The sequence below is a fragment of the Hetaerina americana genome, unplaced genomic scaffold (assembly GCF_022747635.1).
Source record: "Hetaerina americana unplaced genomic scaffold, ioHetAmer1.1.p SCAF_7, whole genome shotgun sequence".
In the NCBI taxonomy this organism is placed as follows: Eukaryota; Metazoa; Arthropoda; class Insecta; order Odonata; family Calopterygidae; genus Hetaerina; species Hetaerina americana.
The window spans coordinates 46,364,616-46,374,886 of NW_027287316.1; positions in this window are offsets into that span (position 1 = coordinate 46,364,616).

Here is a 10,271-nt window from a genome sequence, read left to right on the forward strand (position 1 = left end):
CAGATCAAGGCCGATGTTTGACATATTCCCCTGCTACATCCTCACTTGGTTTCGCTGAAATGACACCCACGTTTTTGTTCTTCATTTTGATGAAATTGCCATTGCAAAAAGAGTCATACAAATATTATTAATGTTTTATTTTATCATGTACAAGCTTAATTTTCTTCACAAATTCAGTTTTTCTTCCAACATGTGTACCCAAATAATATGACGAGGCAAGGAGAGAGTTTTTCTTATAGTTGGCATATTGGCTGAAATCTCACGAATAGTACCCAAATAGTACCTACATTAAAAGCAAAATCTTTCGCTCGCTGAAGATCCCAAAATGTTATCATTAAATTTTTGTACTATTACTTCGCCGGAATTGCCCATTTCCCTTGCCCGATTTATTTTATCTATGTCTACCAAATTCTTAAGTTGCCACACTCTGCGAAATAATTCTAAACGATTCAAATGGGAATATTAATTAATATTGTTCGCGCGTTTTTGCATAGAGGATAACAGATTTAATGTATAATATAAATAAAACATAATTTGACCTGAATAAGTATGTATTTTGTAAATTACTAAATTAGATTCCAGGACTGCGGAACTTGGAAAACTATTTTATTCTTACTTTAGAGTGCGAATTGGTGTTGCCTCATACTATTTTATATTCACTCTGAATAAAATATTTCAACTTGAAACGAAAAGTTGAAGCTCGCGAGAGACTATTCATAACCTTGTAAACTATTTTTCCCATAATATCGTACCTCTTGCAATGATAAAAAATAACGAAGATATTTCACTGAATTTTATGCCGTCAGCTTGCGAGTCCCTTTTCCCATACTTAAGTCTTAAATCAGCGTGTTTTGCAATCCAATTGTGCTATCTTGTTTTAAGATCAAACTAAAGCTCTTTGTAATGTAAACCACTCCGACATTCGCAGTTCCCCTGCCAATCGTGTAGGAATTATTTTCTTTTGAAACAAAGAGATGTGAATAGGTTTGTTTCAAAATGGATCGTGTTTAATGCACGAGACAATTCACTCAAATTGAGTAAATTCATTTGTCATAAATTTGCCCATCAATCCTTTGTTTGTAATGTACTATTGACGTGGGACTCAATGCTAATATAAATCTGTATTAAACGTGGGTGTTGTTCAAAGAATGTTGGTTTCTTTGCGTCTTTATCTCCCTTTTTACATATATAAAGGCGGATATTTTAGGAAATTTAAAAACTATGTATCCAGGTAGCCTAAAGAGATTCTTACGAAAAATTACGAGACCAGCTCATATGAGGAATTATTTTGAGCTCTTTCCCTTTCTACTTAGAGACTGGTACATGTTTAAGGAATGACAGTTCAGTTTATGTACCAGTTGAAGTTTAGTGATCGCCTTTGATTTTAAGTTAGTTTCTTTGGAAGCAGTAACTTGTGACTCGTAAAAGAAAAGGATGCTGATGGGAAGAATTTCAAATAAGGAACTGGGTAGACATTTTTTCACCAGAATGCCTCTCTCTTAGATAACCGATTATCAAGTGTCCAACCCGAAACTTTCTGTGACCCTTGTGACCCTATCTGTTTTATACAATTGACGATCAGTGTTAAGTTCCTCGAACGTAGTCGAACTCTAGGTGCGTAGTCTTGAGAAAAATATGATGAAGATATCATTACTATGAACTCACATGATATTTAAAGTTGTTTTAGATTAATTTATCGGAAAAATGGTCCACTTCTATTGCCATTATTAAAAAAGTATTATATTTAATTTCGTGATCACAGAATAAATAAATACATTATTCGAACAGGTAATCAACTTCAGCCCCACCAACAAGTTCGTAGAATCAATTATCTGGGCAGCATCACTAATGGAATGAAAACCTGCTATGCCTGTTATTACGAGGCTATTTCATTTTTTTGGTGTAAATTTTCGAATAAAATTTTTCAGATATACAGGGTTCGTCCGGAAAATAAGTGTACTGATTTTTTCCCGCCGCTCCAGGCGCGCCCAGCACCGCTCTGACGGGCTACGATTGGAGGGGGGTATGTTGGCAAGCGACGCTGAAAAAGGCAGTCGGCTCTGAGCTGTGGTGTAGTGAGGAGCTCTGTTAACGCGAACCTCCACGCTCGACCCACGTCACGGAACGCGATGCCGAAGTTTTTGGAGCAGCGTTATTCCATCAAATTTGCGGTAAAGCTTGGGAAATCGTCTACCGAAACTGTCTGTATGATTAACCAGGCTTACGGGGAGTCAGCCATGTCCAGAAACATGATCTTTCGGTGGCACAAGATGTTCGTGGATGGCAGAGAAGAGGTCGACGACGATCCACGGCCTGGACGCCCATCAACGACACTCACCGACGAAAATGTGCGAAAAGTTCGCGATGTACTGAACTCTGATCGTCGTCTTAGTGTTCGGATGATAGCAGAGCAGTGTAATGTGCCAAAAACAATAGTGCAATAGATTATTAGGGAGCAATTACAGATGCGAAAAATTTGTGCAAAGTTGGTGTCAAAAGTGCTCAGTGATGATCAAAGACTCAATCGTTTGGAAATCGCGACTAAACTTGCGGATCACTGCAAAAATGATCCACATTTTTTAGAGAACGTTGTTTCGGGTGACGAGACGTGGATCTTTGAGTACGACCCGGAGTCGAAGAGACAAAGTGCGGAGTGGCACACCCCATCATCACCCCGTCAAAAGAAAGCTCGCATGAGCAAATCTCGGATCAAGGCGATGCTCATTGTCTTTTTTGACAAAAGGGGAGTCGTCCACTACGAATTTGTACCTGAACGACAAACTGTAAATGCTGCATTTTACGTCCAAGTGCTCGACAGGCTTCGAAAACGAGTCGCCCGCGTCCGGCCAGCGATCAAAAACATCTGGCGGCTGCATCACGACAATGCGCCGTCTCACACCGCGCTTGTCGTGTCGGATTTCTTGGCCAAGCACGGCGTGGCAACGCTGCCGCACCCGCCCTACAGCCCGGACTTGGCACCACCGGACTTCTTTCTGTTCCCGAAGATAAAGAGGAGTTTGAAAGGAAGGCGATACGGGACTTTGCACGCCGTCAAAGAGGCCGTGATGACGTGTCTTCGAGAGGTTCCCGATGATGCCTTCGCGGGAGCGTTCCAGGAATGGGAACGCCGCTGGAACAAGTGTATCGACTCACAAGGGTCCTATTTTGAGGAATATTAGCTTAAGATATGTAAAAGTGTAATAATTTTTTTTCCTGAGCTCAGTACACTTATTTTCCGGACGAACCCTGTATTTAGTACTGAGAAAGCAGCATCTGGATTAAAATTTTCTTCTTAATGTCAAACGAAACAATCAACTCTTAGCGTCGATTTTGGACGAGTGAGTGAGTTCACCCAAAATTAAGTCCTACATTGTGTAAAATTTACACATCAGGGTAGATGAGTCAGTTTCCTCTCGTATGCAACCTATGGGTTTCCATGGCGTTCAGGTAGACACAAAATTGTATCACTTATGTGTCTTAGGTTGGGTTATCCTTAGGTATTTTCTAAGATTTGAATCTATTGGCCAATAACGGAATGCTCATTCCTCTGTGATAATACGCTGACACAGACGCCAGCGCCGTGAAGTATCCATACGAATAATTGCTAATTTTATTACAATATTATTTTTTCTTAACTTCATGAAAATTTTATAATCTGAGTTTACTTCAGCAATTATTACGAATCGCATTGATGGAAATCAGCCACATTCCAATCGTCGCCGATTTATTCAATCTTCAATTCATTGTATGACAAATATTTTTCCCATTCATGTCAGTGCTAGTGATAAAACTCGAGTTTCGAGGAACCGGAGCTTCTCAATTTTTGCGAAATTTTTAGCTTGGGCTTGAGTCAAAATATTTCAATCGACAGGGAATGGAGAGGGTGTATGAGCGGATGGAAAATCGTGGACGGGATGGTTGAGGGGAACCATGGTTTTAGTGTAGCGTAGAATACCTCTGTTTCCAGAAAACCGAGAATCCGTGAATTTTAGTACTCGACCACACGGATTTAAACAACATATTGTACTATATTTGCACTGAGGATATTTTTCCATATTTTTGCTTCACTCCGGGAGAAACACGTTAATTTTGTATTATTGTCATCATAATTTTTTTCTGCCACGGCATGGTCCTGAATATGGGAACAGTCAATGTCATTATGTCATCTTCCTACATTCCCCTTCTTTTGCCACCTAATCTTCAACGCTTTCTCTTTTTATGATGATAAATGTCTTCCAAATGATGATAAATCGTTGAGAAATGACGGCAGTCTCTATTGTGCTGGATATAAAGTCGACCTGGTAAAATTCTTTGAAATGCTTTCAAAATAACTCCTGAATCGCATATTTTCCAGTTGTTTCCTTGTCAACCGATAGGGATCTGTATTTCAATTAGGTGCGTCACTAACCAATAGAATATCCGCACGAATATGAAATTTTCGATTACATCAGGAAAGCTAGGTGATGGTTAATGATGACTTTATGACTATCAACCAATCTCACGTAGGTTAGGGCGTGTCACCGATTGTTCGCCCCCTCCCAGGGGGGAGGGGGGTCAAATCTCGAATCCCGTCATCGACGGATCTTACATTCATGTCAGAGAGGTGGAGAGTGGTGGGGGGAGGGGCGCGTGTGGATGTGTAGTATATGCTGCGTACACCAGTTCCGGAATCAATTTGAGTAACACCCGGAACTGCTCCCGCTTAAAGTAAACTCCAAAGTCTATTTGAGTTTTTCCCTTCACCGACCCCTCCCCCACTAATCCCCGTCTTCCCCTTCCCCCCTCCCGCCATCCTCTGTCTTCCGTCCCACCCACTTCCATCCCTCGGCGAATCCACCTCCGCTACCAATTCCTCCCCTCCTGCCTCTCCCTCGCTCCCGGGGCATATAAAGAAGGAGTAGGGCAGTGCGCGGGTAAGATAGGCTTTATCTCCCACCCATCTACCATCGCTCCTCTCCTCCTCCCTCTCTCTCTCTCTATTTTTCCTCTCCCCCTTCCCTGCCGCTCGCGATCTTCGGGATTTGGCGGTGAAAGTCGTGGCGAGGAGCGGTTGCGAAGGAGGAAGAGGTAAAGAAGGAATAGTTGGTACAAGACGAGTGGGAGGCTTGTGTGTGTGTGTATGTGTGTTGGGGGGAATGGGCCCGGGTGTATCTTCTAGCTCTCTGTCTCTCTCTCTTTTCTTCTCCTCCCATCCCCCTTTTGGAAGGAAGAGAGGAGAAGGCAAACTTCCCACGCCGCAGGCCGTCTATACGAGGGAGAGAAGGGGTGGCTCTCCTCCATAAAGTCGCTTCCTGCCCACATCCTCGTCTCTCCTCCGCCTAGATAGTCCCTCAAATCTCCGTAGTCTCTCAAAGTCCATCTTATAGCATCACCTCTCCGACTCAGTGTTTCATCGCCTTCCAACCATAGAATTTTATCGATTTTAGCGATGGAAACAGCATGAAACTGAGCACGCCAGCGGTCACATTTTGGACGAATATTGCGCAACATATTAGTCTATTTTAAATCATTAATAATCTCTCATAAAATTTTCTGTTCTCACACCTCTGTGAATCAGGTGGTATAGATTTCATACCAGCCATTAATCTTTTGATATAGTAAAGGCAAGAATTTATTTTATTAAGCATTTCAAGCATAAAAGATCAATAAAACTAGGATTATATATTTTTAAGGTGTTAGAAAACATAAGTTGTAAAAGTAGGACTTTTGTTGTCAGTTTTTTCATCAAACTCTGGTTTTCATCAAGCGCAGCCGAAGTTTTCCTTTTAATTCATTGGTTACCCTTATTTTTCCTGAATGGTATTAACGGCCCTTCATATATAGTATAATTCCATAGAGAGTCATAGTTTTACTCGACTGTTTCATAATCCAGAGTATATGAGAGATTGCAAAGACATCTTTTCGGAAACCTTTAAATGAATGAGACTGAAGAAGGGTAGTAGTTTTGGAATAGTGATGGAGATTATCGGGGAAAAACAGTGGTCTACGTTACCGTTCGCATATATTTTAACTTACCAGCTGCCTTAACGGTTTCAATAACACAAGAAAGAGGAATGCCTTGTAGTCATTGGAATTAAATTACATAGGAACGTATTAATCCAGATTTTCAAAGGATGTAGCGTGGTTTCCAATAATACAAGGTATTGCTGGCATTTTGAAATGCATTGAAAAAGCGGCATAAGAAGCATAGAACGTAAGGAATTAGTAAAAATACTAGTTACTTTCTTATTACCAATATATGTAAGTAAATCATTTCAGCGAGAGAGTTCTAGGAGAGAGCAGAAGAATGAAAGTAGAAGTGGAAGTTTAAGTAATATTATAGACAGAAATAGAAGGAAATTTAGAGGAAATGTTCCAGAGGGTAAGTTAGAGGAAGATAATGCAAATGGTGGGCAGCGTCAATATGAGTAGAGCATATGAATAGCAGAAGAAGAATATCGTGTATGATGAGTGGTGAAGAGACATGATAAATCCTTTATAATTTGCACACATATTTTGGGATATTCCCTGCCAGCACGTCCTATCTAATTTGTAGTTTACATTTATCGGCTTAAATTTAGAGAATTAATACATTTTATGATAAAAACAGTAACTAGGTAACTCCACTATAATTTTATGATGGAATTACTAAGCTCCTGTTTTTCACTAACCCGTAGACTACTAAGGAAAAATATAATACTGGACTTCCTATTCCAATAAATATGGGCACATTTTTCGTCACATTTTTGTTCTAAGTCAGAGGGGTCCGCTGTTTACCAAAACTAAACTAACAGGCGCCCATCATGTGATTACGCAATGTTCATATTATATGAGGATGTCCAAGTCTTGGAGGTCTCCGTAAGGTTAGCTGGTCGGCATATTGCTCTCCATACATAGTAATGTGTCCTTAAGTGGTATAAATATTCTTAATGATTGTACTTTTTAAAAGTACAATGGTGTCTGTTATGTACTTCAATCTCTTATACCAGAAAGGTGAAAAAATATAGGCAAACAAATTTACCGAATTTTTAAAACAGCAAGAGCATAAGGTTAACACAGGAATTCAACACGACCCATGTTTCACAGCAAAATTATTATAGGTTTACAGTGTTTCAACTTTAACTTTAAATTATTTCTTCGAGTTTACTTCCGTATTAAACTTTCCAGTTCCTACGACATAAAATGATACCATCATTGTAGACAAGAAAAAAATAAAAGGCATACTTAGCTGATCCAATCAAGTCTAATTTACTCCGTGTATGCTGAGCTCATTCCGATTTTTCGCTAGATAGTTCTATTCACCCATGTACCATAAAGGGCCTAGTAACTACTTAATTTGTTCTTTATACATTCGCTGAAATCAAAATTATGCTAAACATTTTTCCTTTTCAAACTGGTAACTATTTCAATATCTCAATTTGTTGGTATACTGTTATCCACTGACTTAGAAACTGATTGGCGATTAAGGCTGGATTAAGTAAATGGAAGCTTGGGGCTCCAGAGTTTTGAACATCCTAAAAGCAGTTATGTTCATTCAGTCTTCTCATTTTCCCCCTTCCTCCTCCCTCTTTTCCCTCCATCTCCTGAAAATGCATCAACCGAAGCGCTAGAGAGCCTTCGCATACGCCCTTTGCTTGGAAGAGGTGTCAAATTAATGCTATGAGTTCCTAAAAGCTTCTTCGCTGAAGGAGTTAAACTCTACGGATAGTCTTTGGATGCTGAGCGAACTTGAGAGTAATTTGCTTATAGGTTACGTTTGCAAATAAAAAAGTTTCAAATTCTTAGGGCAGTATTTTGGTGCTTCTCCTGCACTCTGCCCGGAGAATTTCTCTCAGCTGACGATGAAGTAAAAATTTGAAAGTTTATTGTGGCCACCATTTAAACCCATTTGTTCATTTTATTATGGAATTTCTTCATCCTGCATCGGATTGCATAGCTTTTATTACCGACCTAGAAACAATTACCGAATTTTATTAGTGAGATATTATGATAAAGGCACTAGGGTGTTGCCAACAACAAGCACTCAATTTTCATTTTAACGTAACATGAGTTGACAAAAAATTGCCACAAAAATCACCGCACAACTTTTAACTTCACTAGTTCTTATTTTAAATTTACAATTTTTATTTCATATTTTGTAATAGACAGTTGCTAGGGGACCATGGGAGAGCAGTGGTAGCGTGTTCCGAGGGTCGCAGGTTCGAGGCCATAGCACGTAGAATATTTTTTGGTATCAGATAGGTTAGGATGGAGGGCTACAGTCAACCAATCTTAGGATTGGACGACCAATGATGATGTTGATGTTGTTGAAATTGACTTTTATGAAGTAGTTTTGAGCTGCATACTTGTAAATCTCAAATTTTTGGTATATTTTTGCGGACTATATGATTGAGTAGATACAGCGGAAATTAATGGATTATTTTCCACGATATGTACAATGGCCTAAGGAAATAAATATTCATTTGCAGGAAAAATAGTTGCACGGAAAAATTTAAAAACTAAAAAATATTATCTTTCAGTATTAATTTTAGAAAAAATTGATCAATTGATTAGTACAACTTTAAAAGATGAGCGCCGTCCAGAAAGTAACTTACGTTGCAGCCTAGCTAGGCGGTTGGTAGGGCTAAAGCCAGTAATTTGGTGCTTAAAAGTCCATACACTCAGTACATATCCTACTGTGGTAGTGTGTAGACGGTGGTTCTCCTACTTTGATCACTGCAAACTGTTAAAATTTGCGCTGCGATAGAAAATCTCACGATTTGTGAATTGCGATTTGTGATTAGGTTTTTACTGTCAAAAAACCACAAGCAATTGAAATTCATGGGCAACTTCGTGAAGTGTGCGTAGACGGAATAATGAGTGAAGGCGTAGTGAGGCAGTGGTGCATTCAGTTTAAAAATGACAGCAACAATATTCACGACAGGGACTGCAATGGTCGGCCCAGTCTTGTGACAGATGAACTGACGGTGAAAAATCAACGAAAAAATTCGTAAAAATCGTCGATTTTCCTCTTTTCCTCAACGATGAAGACGTGGCTTCAAACACAGCGCTGGCATAATGATGTAGAATTGCATGCTGGTGTAAACAAGAGATCAAAATGTAAGGTGGTATATTTCTAAAAGACGAAATTGATAAGCTTGTGTATCGTTATAATTAATTCCTCAGTTTAAATGGCGACTATGTTGAAAAATTGTTTAATGTGCCTTTCAAATGTATTGTATATATTAAACTTTGTCTTGTCACTAGGTTAATATTTTATTTCAAAACTTTAGTCACTTTCTGGACAGCTCTCGAACAATCTTAAGTTTTAGGCTGGGTGAAGAGGCATGATATGTCGTCAAAAATCGCTCACATTCGTATATCCTCGTCAATCGAATTAGGCATATTCCTTCGTGTGGCCTTTTTTTTCCACTGTCACGCGGGTGACAGGGATAACCATTTATTTCCCTAACTGATATCATTTAGACCTCTGTTACGAATGACGTTAACAAGCTTGTGGGCGCTTGACACAAACCCAAACTCTCGTTGTCATCCAATATTATATTTCCTGTCTCATTTTTAAGACCGTCACCATCTTGTTACTATCTCCCCAAATATCTCTCTATCTCTCTTCCCTTGCTTGCACCTTCCGTCAACCTTACCTTCTATCTTTGGTCCCTTAAGCCCCTTCGATCTAAACGCTGATATTTGCCTCGATAAGCGGGACCTCTACCACCGCCGAGCCGTCTGCTGTACCAAGGAGCAGAACCGTCTCTCTCGATCCCCTAAGATTTTCTCAACCGGCGGAACAAAATTGCAATGTTGGTTTCATAACTTCACGAATGTGTGTCGTTAACTTTTGCGATTATCGTCTTTCTTAACGTACGGATAGTTTTAATCCAAATTATGTCAACTACAGCACTCTAGTCTTCAAGATTTCTTGCGCTGAGTACTTAAGAAGTCAAAAACTCAAATTAAGGCATTATTTGTTGTCTCAGGCGTAACTTTGTGGAATTTGCATAACATATTGAAATGTAATGAAATAATTGACTTTGTAATTCCACACACTTGTGTGTGTGTGTGGAATTACAAAGTCAATTATTTCATTACATTTCAATATAAGGCATTATTATTTCTTTAACCTTGGTTTTTCTCTGATTTTCCTTCGATATAACATGAGTCAGAGAAAGTAAATTCACGAATTTATCACGGATAGAACATACAAGCTATCTACATCACTTTGAGGGAATTCTTAATAATCGGTTTGAATAACATGTATCAAATGGAATGTTCTATCCGATAAATGGACACCA